The sequence below is a fragment of the Symsagittifera roscoffensis genome, chromosome 6 (genome assembly GCF_963678635.1).
Source record: "Symsagittifera roscoffensis chromosome 6, txSymRosc1.1, whole genome shotgun sequence".
Taxonomy (NCBI): Eukaryota; Metazoa; Xenacoelomorpha; order Acoela; family Convolutidae; genus Symsagittifera; species Symsagittifera roscoffensis.
In genome coordinates this window covers 43,691,350-43,715,231 of record NC_087067.1, presented here as the reverse complement: position 1 = coordinate 43,715,231, position 23,882 = coordinate 43,691,350, and the positions used below count along the sequence as shown (strand labels likewise).

Genomic DNA, 23,882 nt, shown 5'->3' with positions numbered 1-23,882 from the left:
TTTGAAAATCTTTAATCAGAATGGCGAAAATTGAAACTTAACGACAATGAAACTGATGATCCAGCCCGCGTGGCCTAATGGATAAGGCGTCTGGCTCCTAACCAGAAGATTGCGAGTTCGAATCTCGCCGCGGGTAGAAAAACTCTGTATATGTCCGGAAAAAGTTTGAAGCTAATAGCAGTTTCGATTGGAGGGCTGTATTAAATCATTGTACCTCAAGTTTCCGCAAAATCTTCAGCCATTACAGCAGTTAAACAGATACTTAAATTTTGAGTTTTTGACTTTATTTTAGTCCAATTTTTTTTCTAAAATTTCGTAGCTATTTTCAGTTGAAATTAATCAATCGGTTTTCAAAATGAGATATCTGGCAATCTGAAGGCTGTTCATTCTTTTTTGGGGGTTCAACGAAAGTCTCATCAGTTTTTGCGTAAATTCAGGTTGCTGTTTTACTGAAAGTTCGAATATTTTTCCTTTTTCAAAATGTGTAATAGAATACACCATATATTCGACGTGGCTTTGGGCTAACTCTTCACATTTCTAGCCAGAAAATTGCGAGCCTAAGTCTCGCCACGGCGCGAAAATAAAATTGACTGGTCTTTTTTAACTCAAAGAATCCTAGGAAAAATTAATGGTAAAAAATGCTATCAAAATTAAGCCATTTGTTAAGGTTCAGACCAGTTCAAGAGGATAGAAAGAAAATTTGAGACATTTTTGTAGAAAATCATTGTATTTCATTTTCTGGCAATCATCTAGCAACCGCAACAGAAAAAAGTCAAATAAACTTTGAATTTTTGTTGTTGAGTATTACCTTTTTTGTTTTAGTATCTTTTTAGCAGTTGAAATTAAACGAGTTACAAATTAAGATATCTGGAAATCTCATTGTTATTTATTCTTCTTCGGCGGTTACCCGAGGCTAGTCAAAAAAATTTCTTCAAAAAATTTTAAAACTAGATCTCTTTGAGTTCCCGCAAGTCAGATTTTTGTCTTGATTCTTTTTAATCAGTTCTTTCGAAATTTTTTAAAATGTGACATGTTGAACTTATTATACAGAAGCCTGCTATTAGCTCGCTACTTAGTCTACATCTGGAAATCAGCTTGTTAAGTTTCAGGCCCCTGCTTCTTTGAAAATCTTTAATCCGAATGCGAAAATTGAAACTTAACGACAATGGAACTGATGAGCCAGCCCGCGTGGCCTAATGGATAAGGCGTCTGGCTCCTAACCAGAAGATTGCGAGTTCGAATCTCGCCGCGGGTAGTAAAGCTCTGTATCTGTCCGTAAAAATTTTGAAGCTAATAGCAGTTTTGATTGGGTGGCTGTATTAAATCAGTGTACCTCATGTTTCCGCAAAATCTCCAGCAATTACAGCAGTAAAACAGATACTTAAGTTTTGTGTTTTTGACTTTGTTTTAGTCCATTTTTCTTTAAATTTCCGTAGCTATTTTCAGTTCAAATGAATCAATCGGTTTTCAAAATGAGATATCTAACAATCTGAAGGCTGTTCTTTCTTTTTTGGGGTTCAACGAATGTCTCATCAGTTTTTGCGTAAATTCAGATTGCTGTTTTACTGAAAAATTGAATATTTTTCCTTTATTTCAAAATGTGTAAAAGAATACACAATATATTCGACGTGGCTTTGGGTTAACTCTTCACATTTCTAGCCAGGAAATTGCGAGCCTAAGTCTCGCCACGGCGCGAAAATAAAGTTGACTGGTCTTTTTTAACCCAAAGAATCCTAGCAAAAATTAACGGTAAAAAATGCTATCAAAACTAAGCTATTTGTTAAAGTTCAGACCAGTTCAAGAGGATAGAAAAAAAATTTGAGACATTTTTGTAGAAAATCATTGTATTTCATTTTCTGGCAAGTATCTAGCAACCGCAACAGAAAAAAGTCAAATAAACTTTGATTTTTTTCTGTTGAGTTATTACCTTTTTTGTTTTCATATCTTTTTAGCAGTTGAAATTAAACGAGTTACAAATTAAGATATCTGGAAATCTCAATGTTATTTATTCTTCTTCGGCGGTTACACGAAGCTGGTCAAAAAAATTTCTTGAAAATTTTTTATAACTAGATCTCTTTGAGTTCCCGCAAGTCAGATTATTGTCTTGATTATTTTTTAATCAGTTCTTTCGAAATTTTTCAAAATGTGACGTGTTGAACTTATTATACAGAGGCCTGCTATTAGCTCGCTACTAAGTATACATCTGGAAATCAGCTTGTTAAATTCAGGCCCCTGCTTCTTTGAAAATCTTTAATCCGAATGATGAAAATTGAAACTTAACTACATTGAAACTGATGATCCAGCCCGCGTGGCCTAATGGATAAGGCGTCTGGCTCCTAACCAGAAGATTGCGAGTTCGAATCTCGCCGCGGGTAGTAAAGCTCTGTATCTGTCCGGAAAAATTTTGAAGCTAATAGCAGTTCGATTGGGTGGCTGTATTAAATCATTGTACCTCATGTTTCCGCAAAATCTCCAGCAATTACAGCAGTAAAACAGATACTTAAATTTTGAGTTTTTGACTTTGTTTTAGTCCATTTTTCTTTAAATTTCCGTAGCTATTTTCAAGTGAAATGAATCAATCGGTTTTCAAAATGAGATATCTAGCAATCTGAAGGCTGTTCATTCTTTTTTGGGGGTTCAACGAATGTCTCATCAGTTTTTGCGTAAATTCAGATTGCTGTTTTACTGAAAGTTTGAATATTTTTTCTTTATTTCAAAATGTGTAATAGAATACACAATATATTCGACGTGGCTTTGGGTTAACTCTTCACATTACTAGCCAGAAAATTGCGAGCCTAAGTCTCGCCACGGCGCGAAAATAAAGTTGACTGGTCTTTTTTAACCCAAAGAATCCTAGGAAAAATTAACGGTAAAAAATGCTATCAAAATTAAGCCATTTTTTAAAGTTCAGACCAGTTCAAGAGGATAGAAAAAAAATTTTAGACAATTTTGTAGAAAATCATTGTATTTCTTTTTCCGGCAAGTATCTAGCAACCGCAACAAAAAAGTCAAATAAACTTTGAATTTTTTTTGTTGAGTTATTTTTTTGTTTTCGTATCTTTTTAGCAGTTGAAATTAAACAAGTTACAAATTAAGATATCTGGAAATCTCATTGTTATTTATTCTTCTTCGGCGGTTACCTGAGGCGGGTTAAAAAAATTTCTTCAAAATATTTTAAAACTAGATCTCTTTGAGTTCCCGCAAGTTAGATTATTGTCTTGATTATTTTTTAATCAGTTCTTTCGAAATTTTTTAAAATGTGACGTGATGATCTTATTATACAGACGACTGCGATTAGCTCGCTACTAAGTATACATCTGGAAATCAGCTGGTTAAATTTCAGGCCCCTGCTTCTTTGAAAATCTTTAATCCGAATGATGAAAATTGAAACTTAACTACAATGAAACTGATGATCCAGCCCGCGTGGCCTAATGGATAAGGCGTCTGGCTCCTAACCAGAAGATTGCGAGTTCGAATCTCGCCGCGGGTAGTAAAGCTCTGTATCTGTCCGGAAAAATTTTGAAGCTAATAGCAGTTCGATTGGGTGGCTGTATTAAATCATTGTACCTCATGTTTCCGCAAAATCTCCAGCAATTACAGCAGTAAAACAGATACTTAAATTTTGAGTTTTTGACTTTGTTTTAGTCCATTTTTCTTTAAATTTCCGTAGCTATTTTCAAGTGAAATGAATCAATCGGTTTTCAAAATGAGATATCTAGCAATCTGAAGGCTGTTCATTCTTTTTTGGGGGTTCAACGAATGTCTCATCAGTTTTTGCGTAAATTCAGATTGCTGTTTTACTGAAAGTTTGAATATTTTTTCTTTATTTCAAAATGTGTAATAGAATACACAATATATTCGACGTGACTTTGGGTTAACTCTTCACATTACTAGCCAGAAAATTGCGAGCCTAAGTCTCGCCACGGCGCGAAAATAAAGTTGACTGGTCTTTTTTAACCCAAAGAATCCTAGGAAAAATTAACGGTAAAAAATGCTATCAAAATTAAGCCATTTTTTAAAGTTCAGACCAGTTCAAGAGGATAGAAAAAAAATTTTAGACAATTTTGTAGAAAATCATTGTATTTCTTTTTCCGGCAAGTATCTAGCAACCGCAACAAAAAAGTCAAATAAACTTTGAATTTTTTTTGTTGAGTTATTTTTTTGTTTTCGTATCTTTTTAGCAGTTGAAATTAAACAAGTTACAAATTAAGATATCTGGAAATCTCATTGTTATTTATTCTTCTTCGGCGGTTACCTGAGGCGGGTTAAAAAAATTTCTTCAAAAAATTTTAAAACTAGATCTCTTTGAGTTCCCGCAAGTTAGATTATTGTCTTGATTATTTTTTAATCAGTTCTTTCGAAATTTTTTAAAATGTGACGTGATGATCTTATTATACAGACGACTGCGATTAGCTCGCTACTAAGTATACATCTGGAAATCAGCTGGTTAAATTTCAGGCCCCTGCTTCTTTGAAAATCTTTAATCCGAATGATGAAAATTGAAACTTAACTACAATGAAACTGATGATCCAGCCCGCGTGGCCTAATGGATAAGGCGTCTGGCTCCTAACCAGAAGATTGCGAGTTCGAATCTCGCCGCGGGTAGTAAAGCTCTGTATCTGTCCGGAAAAATTTTGAAGCTAATATCAGTTCGATTGGGTGGCTGTATTAAATCATTGTACCTCATGTTTCCGCAAAATCTCCAGCAATTACAGTAGTAAAACAGATACTTAAATTTTGAGTTTTTGACTTTGTTTTAGTCCATTTTTCTTTAAATTTCCGTAGCTATTTTCAGTTGAAATGAATCAATCGGTTTTCAAAATGAGATATCTAGCAATCTGAAGGCTGTTCATTCTTTTTTGGGGGTTCAACGAATGTCTCATCAGTTTTTGCGTAAATTCAGATTGCTGTTTTACTGAAAGTTTGAATATTTTTTCTTTATTTCAAAATGTGTAATAGAATACACAATATATTCGACGTGGCTTTGGGTTAACTCTTCACATTACTAGCCAGAAAATTGCGAGCCTAAACCTCGCCACGGCGCGAAAATAAAGTTGACTGGTCTTTTTTAACCCAAAGAATCCTAGCAAAAATTAACGGTAAAAAATGCTATCAAAACTAAGCTATTTGTTAAAGTTCAGACCAGTTCAAGAGGATAGAAAAAAAATTTGAGACATTTTTGTAGAAAATCATTGTATTTCATTTTCTGGCAAGTATCTAGCAACCGCAACAGAAAAAAGTCAAATAAACTTTGATTTTTTTCTGTTGAGCTATTACCTTTTTTGTTTTCATATCTTTTTAGCAGTTGAAATTAAACGAGTTACAAATTAAGATATCTGGAAATCTCATTGTTATTTATTCTTCTTCGGCGGTTACCCGAGGCTGGTCAAAAAATATTCTTCAAAAAATTTTAAAACTAGATCTTTTTGAGTTCCCCCAAGTCAGATTATTGTCTTGATTATTTTTTAATCAGTTCTTTCTAAACTTTTTAAAATGTGACGTGTTGATCTTATTATACAGAGGCCTGCCATTAGCTCGCTACTAAGCATACATCTGGAAATCAGCTTGTTAATTTCAGGCCCCTGCTTCTTTGAAAATCTTTAATCCGAATGATGAAAATTGAAACTTAACTACAATGAAACTGATGATCCAGCCCGCGTGGCCTAATGGATAAGGCGTCTGGCTCCTAACCAAAAGATTGCGAGTTCGAATCTCGCCGCGGGTAGTAAAGCTCTGTATCTGTCCGGAAAAATTTTGAAGCTAATAGCAGTTCGATTGGGTGTCTGTATTAAATCATTGTACCTCATGTTTCCGCAAAATCTCCAGCAATTACAGCAGTAAAACAGATACTCAAATTTTGAGTTTTTGACTTTGTTTTAGTCCTTTTTTCTTCAAATTTCCGTAGCTATTTTCAGTTGAAATGAATCAATCGGTTTTCAAAATGAGATATCTAGCAATCTGAAGGCTGTTCATTCTTTTTTGGGGGATCAACGAATGTCTCATCAGTTTTTGCGTAAATTCAGATTGCTGTTTTACTGAAAGTTTGAATATTTTTTCTTTATTTCAAAATGTGTAATAGAATACACAATATATTCGACGTGGCTTTGGGTTAACTCTTCACATTTCTAGCCAGAAAATTGCGAGCCTAAGTCTCGCCACGGCGCGAAAATAAAGTTGACTGGTCTTTTTTTAACCCAAAGAATCCTAGGAAAAATTAACGGTAAAAAATGCTATCAAAATTAAGCCATTTTTAAAAGTTCAGACCAGTTCAAGAGGATAGAAAAAAAATTTGAGACAATTTTGTAGAAAATCATTGTATTTCTTTTTCCGGCAAGTATCTAGCAACCGCAACAAAAAAGTCAAATAAACTTTGAATTTTTTTTGTTGAGTTATTACCTTTTTTGTTTTCGTATCTTTTTAGCAGTTGAAATTAAACAAGTTACAAATTAAGATATCTGGAAATCTCATTGTTATTTATTCTTCTTCGGCGGTTACCTGAGGCGGGTTAAAAAAATTTCTTCAAAAAATTTTAAAACTAGATCTCTTTGAGTTCCCGCAAGTTAGATTATTGTCTAGATTATTTTTTAATCAGTTCTTTCTAAACTTTTTAAAATGTGACGTGTTGATCTTATTATACAGAGGCCTGCCATTAGCTCGCTACTAAGCATACATCTGGAAATCAGCTTGTTAATTTCAGGCCCCTGCTTCTTTGAAAATCTTTAATCCGAATGATGAAAATTGAAACTTAACTACAATGAAACTGATGATCCAGCCCGCGTGGCCTAATGGATAAGGCGTCTGGCTCTTAACCAAAAGATTGCGAGTTTGAATCTCGCCGCGGGTAGTAAAGCTCTGTATCTGTCCGGAAAAATTTTGAAGCTAATAGCAGTTCGATTGGGTGTCTGTATTAAATCATTGTACTTCAAGTTTCCGCAAAATCTCCAGCAATTACATCAGTAAAACAGATACTTAAATTTTGAGTTATTGACTTTGTTTTAGTCCTTTTTTCTTCAAATTTCCGTAGCTATTTTCAGTTGAAATGAATCAATCGGTTTTCAAAATGAGATATCTAGCAATCTGAGGGCTGTTCATTCTTTTTTGGGGGTTCAACGAATGTCTCATCAGTTTTTGCGTAAATTCAGATTGCTGTTTTACTGAAAGTTTGAATATTTTTTCTTTATTTCAAAATGTGTAATAGAATACACAATATATTCGACGTGGCTTTGGGTTAACTCTTCACATTTCTAGCCAGAAAATTGCGAGCCTAAGTCTCGCCACGGCGCGAAAATAAAGTTGACTGGTCTTTTTTTAACCCAAAGAATCCTAGGAAAAATTAACGGTAAAAAATGCTATCAAAATTAAGCCATTTTTAAAAGTTCAGACCAGTTCAAGAGGATAGAAAAAAAATTTGAGACAATTTTGTAGAAAATCATTGTATTTCTTTTTCCGGCAAGTATCTAGCAACCGCAACAAAAAAGTCAAATAAACTTTGAATTTTTTTTGTTGAGTTATTACCTTTTTTGTTTTCGTATCTTTTTAGCAGTTGAAATTAAACAAGTTACAAATTAAGATATCTGGAAATCTCATTGTTATTTATTCTTCTTCGGCGGTTACCTGAGGCGGGTTAAAAAAATTTCTTCAAAAAATTTTAAAACTAGATCTCTTTGAGTTCCCGCAAGTTAGATTATTGTCTAGATTATTTTTTAATCAGTTCTTTCTAAACTTTTTAAAATGTGACGTGTTGATCTTATTATACAGAGGCCTGCCATTAGCTCGCTACTAAGCATACATCTGGAAATCAGCTTGTTAATTTCAGGCCCCTGCTTCTTTGAAAATCTTTAATCCGAACGATGAAAATTGAAACTTAACTACAATGAAACTGATGATCCAGCCCGCGTGGCCTAATGGATAAGGCGTCTGGCTCCTAACCAAAAGATTGCGAGTTTGAATCTCGCCGCGGGTAGTAAAGCTCTGTATCTGTCCGGAAAAATTTTGAAGCTAATAGCAGTTCGATTGGGTGTCTGTATTAAATCATTGTACCTCATGTTTCCGCAAAATCTCCAGCAATTACAGCAGTAAAACAGATACTTAAATTTTGAGTTTTTGACTTTGTTTTAGTCCTTTTTTCTTCAAATTTCCGTAGCTATTTTCAGTTGAAATGAATCAATCGGTTTTCAAAATGAGATATCTAGCAATCTGAGGGCTGTTCATTCTTTTTTGGGGGTTCAACGAATGTCTCATCAGTTTTTGCGTAAATTCAGATTGCTGTTTTACTGAAAGTTTGAATATTTTTTCTTTATTTCAAAATGTGTAATAGAATACACAATATATTCGACGTGGCTTTGGGTTAACTCTTCACATTTCTAGCCAGAAAATTGCGAGCCTAAGTCTCGCCACGGCGCGAAAATAAAGTTGACTGGTCTTTTTTAACCCAAAGAATCCTAGGAAAAATTAACGGTAAAAAATGCTATCAAAATTAAGCCATTTGTTAAGGTTCAGACCAGTTCAAGAGGATAGAAAGAAAATTTGAGACATTTTTGTAGAAAATCATTGTATTTCTTTTTCCGGCAAGTATCTAGCAACCGCAACAAAAAAGTCAAATAAACTTTGAATTTTTTTTGTTGAGTTATTACCTTTTTTGTTTTCGTATCTTTTTAGCAGTTGAAATTAAACAAGTTACAAATTAAGATATCTGGAAATCTCATTGTTATTTATTCTTCTTCGGCGGTTACCCGAGGCTGGTCAAAAAATATTCTTCAAAAAATTTTAAAACTAGATCTTTTTGAGTTCCCCCAAGTCAGATTATTGTCTTGATTATTTTTTAATCAGTTCTTTCTAAACTTTTTAAAATGTGACGTGTTGATCTTATTATACAGAGGCCTGCCATTAGCTCGCTACTAAGCATACATCTGGAAATCAGCTTGTTAATTTCAGGCCCCTGCTTCTTTGAAAATCTTTAATCCGAATGATGAAAATTGAAACTTAACTACAATGAAACTGATGATCCAGCCCGCGTGGCCTAATGGATAAGGCGTCTGGCTCCTAACCAAAAGATTGCGAGTTCGAAGCTCGCCGCGGGTAGTAAAGCTCTGTATCTGTCCGGAAAAATTTTGAAGCTAATAGCAGTTCGATTGGGTGTCTGTATTAAATCATTGTACCTCATGTTTCCGCAAAATCTCCAGCAATTACAGCAGTAAAACAGATACTCAAATTTTGAGTTTTTGACTTTGTTTTAGTCCTTTTTTCTTCAAATTTCCGTAGCTATTTTCAGTTGAAATGAATCAATCGGTTTTCAAAATGAGATATCTAGCAATCTGAAGGCTGTTCATTCTTTTTTGGGGGATCAACGAATGTCTCATCAGTTTTTGCGTAAATTCAGATTGCTGTTTTACTGAAAGTTTGAATATTTTTTCTTTATTTCAAAATGTGTAATAGAATACACAATATATTCGACGTGGCTTTGGGTTAACTCTTCACATTTCTAGCCAGAAAATTGCGAGCCTAAGTCTCGCCACGGCGCGAAAATAAAGTTGACTGGTCTTTTTTAACCCAAAGAATCCTAGGAAAAATTAACGGTAAAAAATGCTATCAAAATTAAGCCATTTTTAAAAGTTCAGACCAGTTCAAGAGGATAGAAAAAAAATTTGAGACAATTTTGTAGAAAATCATTGTATTTCTTTTTCCGGCAAGTATCTAGCAACCGCAACAAAAAAGTCAAATAAACTTTGAATTTTTTTTGTTGAGTTATTACCTTTTTTGTTTTCGTATCTTTTTAGCAGTTGAAATTAAACAAGTTACAAATTAAGATATCTGGAAATCTCATTGTTATTTATTCTTCTTCGGCGGTTACCTGAGGCGGGTTAAAAAAATTTCTTCAAAAAATTTTAAAACTAGATCTCTTTGAGTTCCCGCAAGTTAGATTATTGTCTAGATTATTTTTTAATCAGTTCTTTCTAAACTTTTTAAAATGTGACGTGTTGATCTTATTATACAGAGGCCTGCCATTAGCTCGCTACTAAGCATACATCTGGAAATCAGCTTGTTAATTTCAGGCCCCTGCTTCTTTGAAAATCTTTAATCCGAATGATGAAAATTGAAACTTAACTACAATGAAACTGATGATCCAGCCCGCGTGGCCTAATGGATAAGGCGTCTGGCTCCTAACCAAAAGATTGCGAGTTTGAATCTCGCCGCGGGTAGTAAAGCTCTGTATCTGTCCGGAAAAATTTTGAAGCTAATAGCAGTTCGATTGGGTGTCTGTATTAAATCATTGTACCTCATGTTTCCGCAAAATCTCCAGCAATTACAGCAGTAAAACAGATACTTAAATTTTGAGTTTTTGACTTTGTTTTAGTCCTTTTTTCTTCAAATTTCCGTAGCTATTTTCAGTTGAAATGAATCAATCGGTTTTCAAAATGAGATATCTAGCAATCTGAGGGCTGTTCATTCTTTTTTGGGGGTTCAACGAATGTCTCATCAGTTTTTGCGTAAATTCAGATTGCTGTTTTACTGAAAGTTTGAATATTTTTTCTTTATTTCAAAATGTGTAATAGAATACACAATATATTCGACGTGGCTTTGGGTTAACTCTTCACATTTCTAGCCAGAAAATTGCGAGCCTAAGTCTCGCCACGGCGCGAAAATAAAGTTGACTGGTCTTTTTTAACCCAAAGAATCCTAGGAAAAATTAACGGTAAAAAATGCTATCAAAATTAAGCCATTTGTTAAGGTTCAGACCAGTTCAAGAGGATAGAAAGAAAATTTGAGACATTTTTGTAGAAAATCATTGTATTTCTTTTTCCGGCAAGTATCTAGCAACCGCAACAAAAAAGTCAAATAAACTTTGAATTTTTACTGTTGAGTTATTACCTTTTTTGTTTTCGTATCTTTTTAGCAGTTGAAATTAAACGAGTTACAAATTAAGATATCTGGAAATCTCATTGTTTTTTATTCTTCTTCGGCGGTTACCCGAGGCTGGTCAAAAACAAATTCTGCAGAAAATTTTAAAACTAGATCTCTTTGAGTTCCCGCAAGTCAGATTATTGTCTTGATTATTTTTTAATCAGTTCTTTCGAAATTTTTCAAAATGTGACGTGTTGAACTTATTATACAGAGGCCTGCTATTAGCTCGCTACTAAGTATACATCTGGAAATTAGCTTGTTAATTTCAGGCCCCTGCTTCTTTGAAAATCTTTAATCCGAATGATGAAAATTGAATTTAACTACAATGAAACTGATGATCCAGCCCGCGTGGCCTAATGGATAAGGCGTCTGGCTCCTAACCAGAAGATTGCGAGTTCGAATCTCGCCGAGGGTAGTAAAGCTCTGTATCTGTCCGGAAAAATTTTGAAGCTAATAGCAGTTCGATTGGGTGGCTGTATTAAATCATTGTACCTCATGTTTCCGCAAAATCTCCAGCAATTACAGCAGTAAAACAGATACTTAAATTTTGAGTTTTTGACTTTGTTTTAGTCCTTTTTTCTTCAAATTTCCGTAGCTATTTTCAGTTGAAATGAATCAATCGGTTTTCAAAATGAGATATCTAGCAATCTGAAGGCTGTTCATTCTTTTTTGGGGGATCAACGAATGTCTCATCAGTTTTTGCGTAAATTCAGATTGCTGTTTTACTGAAAGTTTGAATATTTTTTCTTTATTTCAAAATGTGTAATAGAATACACAATATATTCGACGTGGCTTTGGGTTAACTCTTCACATTTCTAGCCAGAAAATTGCGAGCCTAAGTCTCGCCACGGCGCGAAAATAAAGTTGACTGGTCTTTTTTAACCCAAAGAATCCTAGGAAAAATTAACGGTAAAAAATGCTATCAAAATTAAGCCATTTTTAAAAGTTCAGACCAGTTCAAGAGGATAGAAAAAAAATTTGAGACAATTTTGTAGAAAATCATTGCATTTCTTTTTCCGGCAAGTATCTAGCAACCGCAACAAAAAAGTCGAATAAACTTTGAATTTTTTTTGTTGAGTTTTTACCTTTTTTGTTTTCGTATCTTTTTAGCAGTTGAAATTAAACAAGTTACAAATTAAGATATCTGGAAATCTCATTGTTATTTATTCTTCTTCGGCGGTTACCTGAGGCGGGTTAAAAAAATTTCTTCAAAAAATTTTAAAACTAGATCTCTTTGAGTTCCCGCAAGTTAGATTATTGTCTAGATTATTTTTTAATCAGTTCTTTCGAAATTTTTTAAAATGTGACGTGATGATCTTATTATACAGACGACTGCTATTAGCTCGCTACTAAGTATACATCTGGAAATCAGCTGGTTAAATTTCAGGCCCCTGCTTCTTTGAAAATCTTTAATCCGAATGATGAAAATTGAAACTTAACTACAATGAAACTGATGATCCAGCCCGCGTGGCCTAATGGATAAGGTGTTTGGCTCCTAACCAGAAGATTGCGAGTTCGAATCTCGCCGCGGGTAGTAAAGCTCTGTATCTGTCCGGAAAAATTTTGAAGCTAATAGCAGTTCGATTGGGTGGCTGTATTAAATCATTGTACCTCATGTTTCCGCAAAATCTCCAGCAATTACAGCAGTAAAACAGTTACTTAAATTTTGAGTTTTTGACTTTGTTTTAGTCCTTTTTTCTTCAAATTTCCGTAGCTATTTTCAGTTGAAATGAATCAATCGATTTTCAAAATGAGATATCTAGCAATCTGAAGGCTGTTCATTCTTTTTTGGGGGTTCAACGAATGTCTCATCAGTTTTTGCGTAAATTCAGATTGCTGTTTTACTGAAAGTTTGAATATTTTTTCTTTATTTCAAAATGTGTAATAGAATACACAATATATTCGACGTGGCTTTGGGTTAACTCTTCACATTACTAGCCAGAAAATTGCGAGCCTAAACCTCGCCACGGCGCGAAAATAAAGTTGACTGGTCAACCCAAAGAATCCTAGCAAAAATTGACGGTAAAAAATGCTATCAAAACTAAGCTATTTGTTAAAGTTCAGACCAGTTCAAGAGGATAGAAAAAAAATTTGAGACATTTTTGTAGAAAATCATTGTATTTCATTTTCTGGCAAGTATCTAGCAACCGCAACAGAAAAAAGTCAAATAAACTTTGATTTTTTTCTGTTGAGCTATTACCTTTTTTGTTTTCATATCTTTTTAGCAGTTGAAATTAAACGAGTTACAAGTTAAGATATCTGGAAATCTCAATTTTATTTATTCTTCTTCGGCGGTTACACGAAGCTGGTCAAAAAAAATTTCGTGAAAATTTTTTATAACTAGATCTCTTTGAGTTCCCGCAAGTCAGATTATTGTCTTGATTATTTTTTAATCAGTTCTTTCGAAATTTTTCAAAATGTGACGTGTTGAACTTATTATACAGAGGCCTGCTATTAGCTAGCTACTAAGTATACATCTGGAAATCAGCTTGTTAATTTCAGGCCCTTGCTTCTTTGAAAATCTTTAATCCGAATGATGAAAATTGAAACTTAACTACAATAAAACTGATGATCCAGCCCGCGTGGCCTAATGGATAAGGCGTCTGGCTCCTAACCAGAAGATTGCGAGTGTGAATCTCGCCGCGGGTAGTAAAGCTCTGTATCTGTCCGGAAAAATGTTGAAGCTAATAGCAGTTCGATTGGGTGTCTGTATTAAATCATTGTACCTCATGTTTCCGCAAAATCTCCAGCAATTACAGCAGTAAAACAGTTACTTAAATTTTGAGTTTTTGACTTTGTTTTAGTCCTTTTTTCTTCAAATTTCCGTGGCTATTTTCAGTTGAAATGAATCAATCGGTTTTCAAAATGAGATATCTAGCAATCTGAGGGCTGTTCATTCTTTTTTGGGGGTTCAACGAATGTCTCATCAGTTTTTGCGTAAATTCAGATTGCTGTTTTACTGAAAGTTTGAATATTTTTTCTTTATTTCAAAATGTGTAATAGAATACACAATATATTCGACGTGGCTTTGGGTTAACTCTTCACATTTCTAGCCAGAAAATTGCGAGCCTAAGTCTCGCCACGGCGCGAAAATAAAATTGACTGGTCTTTTTTAACTCAAAGAATCCTAGGAAAAATTAATGGTAAAAAATGCTATCAAAATTAAGCCATTTGTTAAGTTTCAGACCAGTTCAAGAGGATAGAAAGAAAATTTGAGACAATTTTGTAGAAAATCATTGTATTTCCTTTTCTGGCAATCATCTAGCAACCGCAACAGAAAAAAGTCAAATAAACTTTGAATTTTTTTTGTTGAGTTATTACCTTTTTTGTTTTCGTATCTTTTTAGCAGTTGAAATTAAACGAGTTACAAATTAAGATATCTGGAAATCTCATTGTTATTTATTCTTCTTCGGCGGTTACCCGAGGCTGGTCAAAAACAAATTCTGCAGAAAATTTTAAAACTAGATCTCTTTGAGTTCCCGCAAGTCAGATTATTGTCTTGATTATTTTTTAATCAGTTCTTTCGAAATTTTTCAAAATGTGACGTGTTGAACTTATTATACAGAGGCCTGCTATTAGCTCGCTACTAAGTATACATCTGGAAATTAGCTTGTTAATTTCAGGCCCCTGCTTCTTTGAAAATCTTTAATCCGAATGATGAAAATTGAAACTTAACTACAATGAAACTGATGATCCAGCCCGCGTGGCCTAATGGATAAGGCGTCAGGCTCCTAACCAGAAGATTGCGAGTTCGAATCTCGCCGCGGGTAGTAAAGTTCTGTATCTGTCCGTAAAAAGTTTGAAGCTAATAGCAGTTTCGATTGGATGGCTGTATTAAATCATTGTACCTCAAGTTTCCGCAAAATCTCCAGTAATTACAGCAGTTAAACAGATACTTAAATTTTGAGTTTTTGACTTTGTTTTAGTCCATTTTTCTTTAAATTTCCGTAGCTATTTTCAGTTGAAATGAATCAATCGATTTTCAAAATGAGATATCTAGCAATCTGAAGGCTGTTCATTCTTTTTTGGGGGTTCAACGAATGTCTCATCAGTTTTTGCGTAAATTCAGATTGCTGTTTTACTGAAAGTTTGAATATTTTTTTCTTTATTTCAAAATGTGTAATAGAATACACAATATATTCGACGTGGCTTTGGGTTAACTCTTCACATTACTAGCCAGAAAATTGCGAGCCTAAACCTCGCCACGGCGCGAAAATAAAGTTGACTGGTCTTTTTTAACCCAAAGAATCCTAGCAAAAATTGACGGTAAAAAATGCTATCAAAACTAAGCTATTTGTTAAAGTTCAGACCAGTTCAAGAGGATAGAAAAAAAATTTGAGACATTTTTGTAGAAAATCATTGTATTTCATTTTCTGGCAAGTATCTAGCAACCGCAACAGAAAAAAGTCAAATAAACTTTGATTTTTTTCTGTTGAGCTATTACCTTTTTTGTTTTCATATCTTTTTAGCAGTTGAAATTAAACGAGTTACAAGTTAAGATATCTGGAAATCTCAATTTTATTTATTCTTCTTCGGCGGTTACACGAAGCTGGTCAAAAAAAATTTCGTGAAAATTTTTTATAACTAGATCTCTTTGAGTTCCCGCAAGTCAGATTATTGTCTTGATTATTTTTTAATCAGTTCTTTCGAAATTTTTCAAAATGTGACGTGTTGAACTTATTATACAGAGGCCTGCTATTAGCTAGCTACTAAGTATACATCTGGAAATCAGCTTGTTAATTTCAGGCCCCTGCTTCTTTGAAAATCTTTAATCCGAATGATGAAAATTGAAACTTAACTACAATGAAACTGATGATCCAGCCCGCGTGGCCTAATGGATAAGGCGTCTGGCTCCTAACCAGAAGATTGCGAGTTCGAATCTCGCCGCGGGTAGTAAAGCTCTGTATCTGTCCGGAAAAATGTTGAAGCTAATAGCAGTTCGATTGGGTGTCTGTATTAAATCATTGTACCTCATGTTTCCGCAAAATCTCCAGCAATTACAGCAGTAAAACAGTTACTTAAATTTTGAGTTTTTGACTTTGTTTTAGTCCTTTTTTCTTCAAATTTCCGTAGCTATTTTCAGTTGAAATGAATCAATCGGTTTTCAAAATGAGATATCTAGCAATCTGAGGGCTGTTCATTCTTTTTTGGGGGTTCAACGAATGTCTCATCAGTTTTTGCGTAAATTCAGATTGCTGTTTTACTGAAAGTTTGAATATTTTTTCTTTATTTCAAAATGTGTAATAGAATACACAATATATTCGACGTGGCTTTGGGTTAACTCTTCACATTTCTAGCCAGAAAATTGCGAGCCTAAGTCTCGCCACGGCGCGAAAATAAAATTGACTGGTCTTTTTTAACTCAAAGAATCCTAGGAAAAATTAATGGTAAAAAATGCTATCAAAATTAAGCCATTTGTTAAGTTTCAGACCAGTTCAAGAGGATAGAAAGAAAATTTGAGACATTTTTGTAGAAAATCATTGTATTTCCTTTTCTGGCAATCATCTAGCAACCGCAACAGAAAAAAGTCAAATAAACTTTGAATTTTTTTTGTTGAGTTATTACCTTTTTTGTTTTCGTATCTTTTTAGCAGTTGAAATTAAAGGAGTTACAAATTAAGATATCTGGAAATCTCATTGTTATTTATTCTTCTTCGGCGGTTACCCGAGGCTGGTCAAAAACAAATTCTGCAGAAAATTTTAAAACTAGATCTCTTTGAGTTCCCGCAAGTCAGATTATTGTCTTGATTATTTTTTAATCAATTCTTTCGAAATTTTTCAAAATGTGACGTGTTGAACTTATTATACAGAGGCCTGCTATTAGCTCGCTACTAAGTATACATCTGGAAATTAGCTTGTTAATTTCAGGCCCCTGCTTCTTTGAAAATCTTTAATCCGAATGATGAAAATTGAAACTTAACTACAATGAAACTGATGATCCAGCCCGCGTGGCCTAATGGATAAGGCGTCTGGCTCCTAACCAGAAGATTGCGAGTTCGAATCTCGCCGCGGGTAGTAAAGCTCTGTATCTGTCCGGAAAAATTTTGAAGCTAAAAGCAGTTCGATTGGGTGGCTGTATTAAATCATTGTACCTCATGTTTCCGCAAAATCTCCAGCAATTACAGCAGTAAAACAGATACTTAAATTTTGAGTTTTTGACTTTGTTTTAGTCCTTTTTTCTTCAAATTTCCGTAGCTATTTTCAGTTGAAATGAATCAATCGGTTTTCAAAATAAGATATCTAGCAATCTGAAGGCTGTTCATTCTTTTTTGGGGGTTCAACGAATGTCTCATCAGTTTTTGCGTAAATTCAGATTGCTGTTTTACTGAAAGTTTGAATATTTTTTCTTTATTTCAAAATGTGTAATAGAATACACAATATACTCGACGTGGCTTTGGGTTAACTCTTCACATTTCTAGCCAGAAAATTGCGAGCCTAAGTCTCGCCACGGCGCGAAAATAAAGTTGACTGGTCTTTTTTAACCCAAAGAATCCTAGGAAAAATTAACGGTAAAAAATGCTATCAAAATTAAGCCATTTTTTAAAGTTCAGACCAGTTCAAGAGGATAGAAAAAAAATTTGAGACAATTTTGTAGAAAATCATTGTATTTCTTTTTCCGGCAAGTATCTAGCAACCGCAACAAAAAAGTCAAATAAACTTTGAATTTTTTTTGTTGAGTTATTACCTTTTTTGTTTTCGTATCTTTTTAGCAGTTGAAATTAAACGAGTTACAAATTAAGATATCTGGAAATCTCATTGTTATTTATTCTTCTTCGGCGGTTACCTGAGGCGGGTTAAAAAAAATTCTTCAAAAAATTTTAAAACTAGATTTCTTTGAGTTCCCGCAAGTTAGATTATTGTCTTGATTATTTTTTAATCAGTTCTTTCGAAATTTTTTAAAATGTGACGTGATGATCTTATTATACAGACGACTGCTATTAGCTCGCTACTAAGTATACATCTGGAAATCAGCTGGTTAAATTTCAGGCCCCTGCTTCTTTGAAAATCTTTAATCCGAATGATGAAAATTGAAATTTAACTACAATGAAACTGTTGATCCAACCCGCGTGGCCTAATGGATAAGGCGTCTGGCTCCTAGCCAGAAGATTGCGAGTTCGAATCTCGCCGCGGGGAGTAAAGCTCTGTATCTGTCCGGAAAAATTTTGAAGCTAATAGCAGTTTCGATTGGGTGGCTGTAGTAAGTCATTGTACCTCATGTTTCCGCAAAATCTCCAGCATAATATACAGCAGTAAAACAGATACTTAAATTTTGAGTTTTTGACTTTGTTTTAGTCCATTTTTTTAAAATTTCCGTAGCTATTTTCAGTTGAAATGAATCAATCGGTTTTCAAAATGAGATATCTAGCAATCTGAAGGCTGTTCATTCTTTTTTTTTGGTGTTCAACGACTGTCTCATCAGTTTTTGCGTAAATTCAGATTGCTGTTTTACTGAAAGTTTGAATATTTCTTCTTTATTTCAAAATGTGTAATAGAATACACAATATATTCGACGTGGCTTTGGGTTAACTCTTCACATTTCTAGCCAGAAAATTGCGAGCCTAAGTCTCGCCACGGCGCGAAAATAAAGTTGACTGGTCTTTTTTAACCCAAAGAATCCTAGGAAAAATTAACGGTAAAAAATGCTATCAAAATTAAGCCATTTGTTAAAGTTCAGACCAGTTCAAGAGGATAGAAAAAAAATTTGAGACATTTTTGTAGAAAATCATTGAATTTCATTTTCTGGCAAGTATCTAGCAACCGCAACAGAAAAAAGTCAAATAAACTTTGAATTTTTTTTGTTGAGTTATTACCTTTTTTGTTTTCGTATTTTTTTAGCAGTTGAAATTAAACGAGTTACAAATTAAGATATCTGGAAATCTCATTGTTAATTTTTCTTCTTCGGCGGTTACCCGAGGCTGGTCAAAAAAAATTTCTTCAAAAAATTTTAAAACTAGGTCTCTTTGAGTTCCCGCAAGTCAGATTATTGTCTTGATTATTTTTTAATCAGTTCTTTCGAAATTTTTTAAAATGTGACGTGTTGAACTTATTATACAGAGGCGTGCTATTAGCTCGCTACTAAGTATACATCTGGAAATCAGCTTGTTAAATTTCAGGCCCCTGCTTCTTTGAAAATCTTTAATCCGAATGGCGAAAAATGAAACTTAACTATAATGTAACTGATGCTCCAGCCCGCTTGGGCTAATGGATAAGGCGTCTGGCTCCTAACCAGAAGATTGCGAGTTCGAATCTCGCCGCGGGTAGTAAAGCTCTGCATCTGTCCGGAAAAAGTTTGAAGCTAATAGCAGTTTCGATTGGTTGGCTGTATTAAATCAATGTACCTCAAGTTTCCGCAAAATCTCCAGCAATTACAACAGTAAAACAGATACTTAAATTTTGAGTTTTTGACTTTGTTTTAGTCCAATTTTTTTCTAAATTTCCGTAGCTTTTTTCAGTTGAAATGAATCAATCGGTTTTCAAAATGAGATATCTAGCAATCTGAAGGCTGTTCATTCTTTTTTGGGGGTTCAACGAATGTCTCATCAGTTTTTGCGTAAATTCAGATTGCTGTTTTACTGAAAGTTTGAATATTTTTTTTTCTTTATTTCAAAATGTGTAATAGAATACACAATATATTCGACGTGGCTTTGAGTTAACTCTTCACATTTCTAGCCAGAAAATTGCGAGCCTAAGTCTCGCCACGGCGCGAAAATAAATTTGACTGGTCTTTTTTAACCCAAAGAATCCTAGGAAAAATTAACGGTAAAAAATGCTATCAAAATTAAGCCATTTGTTAAAGTTCAGACCAGTTCAAGAGGATAGAAAAAAAAATTTGAAACATTTTTGTAGAAAATCATTGAATTTCATTTTCTGGCAAGTATCTAGCAACCGCAACAGAAAAAAGTCAAATAAACTTTGAATTTTTTTTATTGAGTTATTACCTTTTTTGTTTTCGTATCTTTTTAGCAGTTGAAATTAAACGAGTTACAAATTAAGATATCTGGAAATCTCATAGTTATTTATTCTTTGGCGGTTACCCGAGGCTGGTCAAAAAAAATTTCTTCAAATCATTTTAAAACTAGATCTCTTTGAGTTCCCGCAAGTCAGATTATTGTCTCGATTATTTTTTAATCAGTTCTTTCGAATTTTTTTAAAATGTGACGTGTTGAACTTATTATGCAGAGGCCTGCTATTAGCTCGCTACTAAGTCTACATCTGGAAATCAGCTTGTTAAATTTCAGGCCCCTGCTTCTTTGAAAATCTTTAATCCGAATGGCGAAAAATAAATCTTAACTATAATGATACTGATAATCCAGCCAGCGTGGCCTAATGGATAAGGCGTCTGGCTCCTATCCAGAAGATTGGGCGTTCGAATCTCGTCGCTGGTGGTATAGCTCTGAATTTGTCCCGAAAAAGTTTAAAGCTAATAGCGGTTTCGATTGGGTGGCTGTTTTAAATCATTGTACCTCAAGTTTCCGCAAAATCTCCAGCAAATCCGGCAGTAAAACAGATACTTAAATTTTGAGTTTTTGACTTTGTTTTAGTCCAATTGTTTTTTAAATTTCCGTAGCTATTTTTAGTTGAAATTTGTCAATCGGTTTTCAAAAGAGTCATCTAGCAATCTGATGGATGTTCATTCTTTTTTGGGGGTTCAACGAACGTCTCATCAGTTTTTGCGTAAATTCAGATTGCTGTTTTACTGAAAGTTTGAATATTTTTCCTTTATTTCAAACTGTGTAATAGAATACACAATATATTCGACGTGGCTTTGGGTTAACTCTTCACATTTCTATCCAGAAAATTGCGAGCCTAAGTCTCGCCACGGCGAGAAAATAAAGTTGACTGGTCTTTTTTAACCCAAAGAATCCTAGTAAAAATTAGCGGTAAAAAATGCTATCAAAATTGAGCCATTTGTTAAAGTTCAGACCAGTTCAAGAGGTTAGAAAAAAAATTTGAGACATTTTTGTAGAAAATTATTGTATTTCTTTTTACGGCAAGTATCTAGCAACCGCAACAAAAAAAGTCAAATAAATTTTGAATTTTTGTTGTTGAGTATTACCTTTTTTGTTTTAGTATCTTTTTAGCAGTTGAAATTAAACGAGTTACAAATTAAGATATCTGGAAATCTCATTGTTTTTTATTCTTCTTCGGCGGTTACCCGAGGCTGGTCAAAACAAATTTCTTCAAAAAATTTTAAAACTAGATCTCTTTGAGTTCCCGCAAGTCAGATTATTGTCTCGATTATTTTTTAATCAGTTCTTTCGAAATTTTTTAAAATGTGACGTGTTGAACTTATTATGCAGAGGCCTGCTATTAGCTCGCTACTAAGTCTACATCTGGAAATCAGCTTGTTAAATTTCAGGCCCCTGCTTCTTTGAAAATCTTTAATCCGAATGGCGAAAAATAAAACTTAACTATAATGATACTGAGAATCCAGCCAGCGTGGCCTAATGGATAAGGCGTCTGGCTCCTATCCAGAAGATTGCGCGTTCGAATCTCATCGCGGGCAGTATAGCTCTGAATTTGTCCCGAAAAAGTTTAAAGCTAATAGCGGTTTCGATTGGGTGGCTGTTTTAAATCATTGTACCTCAAGTTTCCGCAAAATCTCCAGCAAATCCGGCAGTAAAACAGATACTTAAATTTTGAGTTTTTGACTTTGTTTTAGTCCAATTGTTTTTTAAATTTCCGTAGCTATTTTTAGTTGAAATTTGTCAATCGGTTTTCAAAAGAGTCATCTAGCAATCTGATGGATGTTCATTCTTTTTTGGGGGTTCAACGAACGTCTCATCAGTTTTTGCGTAAATTCAGATTGCTGTTTTACTGAAAGTTTGAATATTTTTCCTTTATTTCAAACTGTGTAATAGAATACACAATATATTCGACGTGGCTTTGGGTTAACTCTTCACATTTCTATCCAGAAAATTGCGAGCCTAAGTCTCGCCACGGCGAGAAAATAAAGTTGACTGGTCTTTTTTAACCCAAAGAATCCTAGTAAAAATTAGCGGTAAAAAATGCTATCAAAATTGAGCCATTTGTTAAAGTTCAGACCAGTTCAAGAGGTTAGAAAAAAAATTTGAGACATTTTTGTAGAAAATTATTGTATTTCTTTTTACGGCAAGTATCTAGCAACCGCAACAAAAAAAGTCAAATAAATTTTGAATTTTTGTTGTTGAGTATTACCTTTTTTGTTTTAGTATCTTTTTAGCAGTTGAAATTAAACGAGTTACAAATTAAGATATCTGGAAATCTCATTGTTTTTTATTCTTCTTCGGCGGTTACCCGAGGCTGGTCAAAACAAATTTCTTCAAAAATTTTAAAACTAGATCTCTTTGAGTTCCCGCAAGTCAGATTATTGTCTCGATTATTTTTTAATCAGTTCTTTCGAAATTTTTTAAAATGTGACGTGTTGAACTTATTATGCAGAGGCCTGCTATTAGCTCGCTACTAAGTCTACATCTGGAAATCAGCTTGTTAAATTTCAGGCCCCTGCTTCTTTGAAAATCTTTAATCCGAATGGCGAAAAATAAAACTTAACTATAATGATACTGAGAATCCAGCCAGCGTGGCCTAATGGATAAGGCGTCTGGCTCCTATCCAGAAGATTGCGCGTTCGAATCTCGTCGCTGGTAGTATAGCTCTGTATTTGTCCCGAAAAAGTTTAAAGCTAATAGCAGTTTCGATTGATTGGCTGTTTTAAATCATTGTACCTCGAGTTTCCGCAAAATCTCCAGCAAATCCGGCAGTAAAACAGATACTTAAATTTTGAGTTTTTGACTTTGTTTTAGTCCAATTGTTTTTTAAATTTCCGTAGCTGTTTTTAGTTGAAATTCGTCAATCGGTTTTCAAAATGAGTCATCTAACAATCTGATGGATGTTCATTCTTTTTTGGGGGTTCAACGAACGTCTCATCAGTTTTTGCGTAAATTCAGATTGCTGTTTTACTGAAAGTTTGAATATTTTTCCTTTATTTCAAACTGTGTAATAGAATACACAATATATTCGACGTGGCTTTGGGTTAACTCTTCACATTTCTATCCAGAAAATTGCGAGCCTAAGTCTCGCCACGGCGAGAAAATAAAGTTGACTGGTCTTTTTTAACCCAAAGAATCCTAGTAAAAATTAGCGGTAAAAAATGCTATCAAAATTGAGCCATTTGTTAAAGTTCAGACCAGTTCAAGAGGTTAGAAAAAAAATTTGAGACATTTTTGTAGAAAATCATTGTATTTCTTTTTACGGCAAGTATCTAGCAACCGCAACAAAAAAAGTCAAATAAATTTTGAATTTTTGTTGTTGAGTATTACCTTTTTTGTTTTAGTATCTTTTTAGCAGTTGAAATTAAACGAGTTACAAATTAAGATATCTGGAAATCTCATTGTTATTTATTCTTCTTCGGCGGTTACCTGAGGCTGGTCAGAAAAAAATTCTTCAAAAAATTTTAAAACTAGATTTCTTTGAGTTCCCGCAAGTCAGATTATTGTCTTGATTATTTTTTAATCAGTTCTTTCGAAATTTTTTGAAATGTGACGTGATGATCTTATTATACAGACGACTGCTATTAGCTCGCTACTAAGTATACATCTGGAAATCAGCTTGTTAAATTTCAGGCCCCTGCTTCTTTGAAAATCTTTAATCCGGATGGCGAAAATTGAAACTTAACTACAATGAAACTGATGAGCCAGCCCGCGTGGCCTAATGGATAAGGCGTCTGGCTCCTAACCAGAAGATTGCGAGTTCGAATCTCGCCGCGGGTAGTAAAGCTCTGTATCTGTCCGGAAAAATTTTGAAGCTAATAGCAGTTTCGATTGGGTGGCTGTATTAAATCATTGTACCTCATGTTTCCGCAAAGTCTCCAGCTATTACAGCAGTAAAACAGATACTTAAGTTTTGAGTTTTGACTTTGTTTTAGTCCATTTTTTTTTAAATTTTCGTAGCTATTTTCAGTTGAAATGAATCAATCGGTTTTCAAAATGAGATATCTAGCAA

At 34.0% G+C, this 23,882-nt stretch overlaps 19 non-coding genes across 19 annotated transcripts; all 19 read left to right on the top strand.

The window, feature by feature from the left end:
* The first annotated feature begins 63 nt into the window (after positions 1-63).
* On the top strand, positions 64-136 carry Trnar-ccu (transfer RNA arginine (anticodon CCU)). Its single transcript has one exon. It is a non-coding gene; the product is annotated as a tRNA-Arg (tRNA).
* Positions 137-1,182: 1,046 nt separating this feature from the next.
* On the top strand, positions 1,183-1,255 carry Trnar-ccu (transfer RNA arginine (anticodon CCU)). The gene has a single exon. It is a non-coding gene; the product is annotated as a tRNA-Arg (tRNA).
* Positions 1,256-2,302: 1,047 nt separating this feature from the next.
* On the top strand, positions 2,303-2,375 carry Trnar-ccu (transfer RNA arginine (anticodon CCU)). Its single transcript has one exon. It is a non-coding gene; the product is annotated as a tRNA-Arg (tRNA).
* Positions 2,376-3,417: 1,042 nt separating this feature from the next.
* Trnar-ccu (transfer RNA arginine (anticodon CCU)) lies at positions 3,418-3,490 on the top strand. Its single transcript has one exon. It is a non-coding gene; the product is annotated as a tRNA-Arg (tRNA).
* Positions 3,491-4,532: 1,042 nt separating this feature from the next.
* Positions 4,533-4,605, top strand: Trnar-ccu (transfer RNA arginine (anticodon CCU)). The gene has a single exon. It is a non-coding gene; the product is annotated as a tRNA-Arg (tRNA).
* A 1,047-nt stretch (positions 4,606-5,652) lies between these two features.
* On the top strand, positions 5,653-5,725 carry Trnar-ccu (transfer RNA arginine (anticodon CCU)). The gene has a single exon. It is a non-coding gene; the product is annotated as a tRNA-Arg (tRNA).
* A 1,046-nt stretch (positions 5,726-6,771) lies between these two features.
* On the top strand, positions 6,772-6,844 carry Trnak-cuu (transfer RNA lysine (anticodon CUU)). Its single transcript has one exon. It is a non-coding gene; the product is annotated as a tRNA-Lys (tRNA).
* Positions 6,845-7,890: 1,046 nt separating this feature from the next.
* Trnar-ccu (transfer RNA arginine (anticodon CCU)) lies at positions 7,891-7,963 on the top strand. Its single transcript has one exon. It is a non-coding gene; the product is annotated as a tRNA-Arg (tRNA).
* A 1,045-nt stretch (positions 7,964-9,008) lies between these two features.
* On the top strand, positions 9,009-9,081 carry Trnar-ccu (transfer RNA arginine (anticodon CCU)). The gene has a single exon. It is a non-coding gene; the product is annotated as a tRNA-Arg (tRNA).
* Positions 9,082-10,126: 1,045 nt separating this feature from the next.
* Trnar-ccu (transfer RNA arginine (anticodon CCU)) lies at positions 10,127-10,199 on the top strand. Its single transcript has one exon. It is a non-coding gene; the product is annotated as a tRNA-Arg (tRNA).
* A 1,045-nt stretch (positions 10,200-11,244) lies between these two features.
* On the top strand, positions 11,245-11,317 carry Trnar-ccu (transfer RNA arginine (anticodon CCU)). The gene has a single exon. It is a non-coding gene; the product is annotated as a tRNA-Arg (tRNA).
* Positions 11,318-12,363: 1,046 nt separating this feature from the next.
* Positions 12,364-12,436, top strand: Trnar-ccu (transfer RNA arginine (anticodon CCU)). The gene has a single exon. It is a non-coding gene; the product is annotated as a tRNA-Arg (tRNA).
* A 1,042-nt stretch (positions 12,437-13,478) lies between these two features.
* Positions 13,479-13,551, top strand: Trnar-ccu (transfer RNA arginine (anticodon CCU)). Its single transcript has one exon. It is a non-coding gene; the product is annotated as a tRNA-Arg (tRNA).
* Positions 13,552-14,599: 1,048 nt separating this feature from the next.
* On the top strand, positions 14,600-14,672 carry Trnar-ccu (transfer RNA arginine (anticodon CCU)). The gene has a single exon. It is a non-coding gene; the product is annotated as a tRNA-Arg (tRNA).
* A 1,050-nt stretch (positions 14,673-15,722) lies between these two features.
* Trnar-ccu (transfer RNA arginine (anticodon CCU)) lies at positions 15,723-15,795 on the top strand. The gene has a single exon. It is a non-coding gene; the product is annotated as a tRNA-Arg (tRNA).
* Positions 15,796-16,843: 1,048 nt separating this feature from the next.
* On the top strand, positions 16,844-16,916 carry Trnar-ccu (transfer RNA arginine (anticodon CCU)). The gene has a single exon. It is a non-coding gene; the product is annotated as a tRNA-Arg (tRNA).
* A 1,046-nt stretch (positions 16,917-17,962) lies between these two features.
* Trnar-ccu (transfer RNA arginine (anticodon CCU)) lies at positions 17,963-18,035 on the top strand. The gene has a single exon. It is a non-coding gene; the product is annotated as a tRNA-Arg (tRNA).
* A 4,420-nt stretch (positions 18,036-22,455) lies between these two features.
* On the top strand, positions 22,456-22,528 carry Trnar-ccu (transfer RNA arginine (anticodon CCU)). The gene has a single exon. It is a non-coding gene; the product is annotated as a tRNA-Arg (tRNA).
* Positions 22,529-23,577: 1,049 nt separating this feature from the next.
* Trnar-ccu (transfer RNA arginine (anticodon CCU)) lies at positions 23,578-23,650 on the top strand. The gene has a single exon. It is a non-coding gene; the product is annotated as a tRNA-Arg (tRNA).
* Positions 23,651-23,882: the final 232 nt, after the last annotated feature.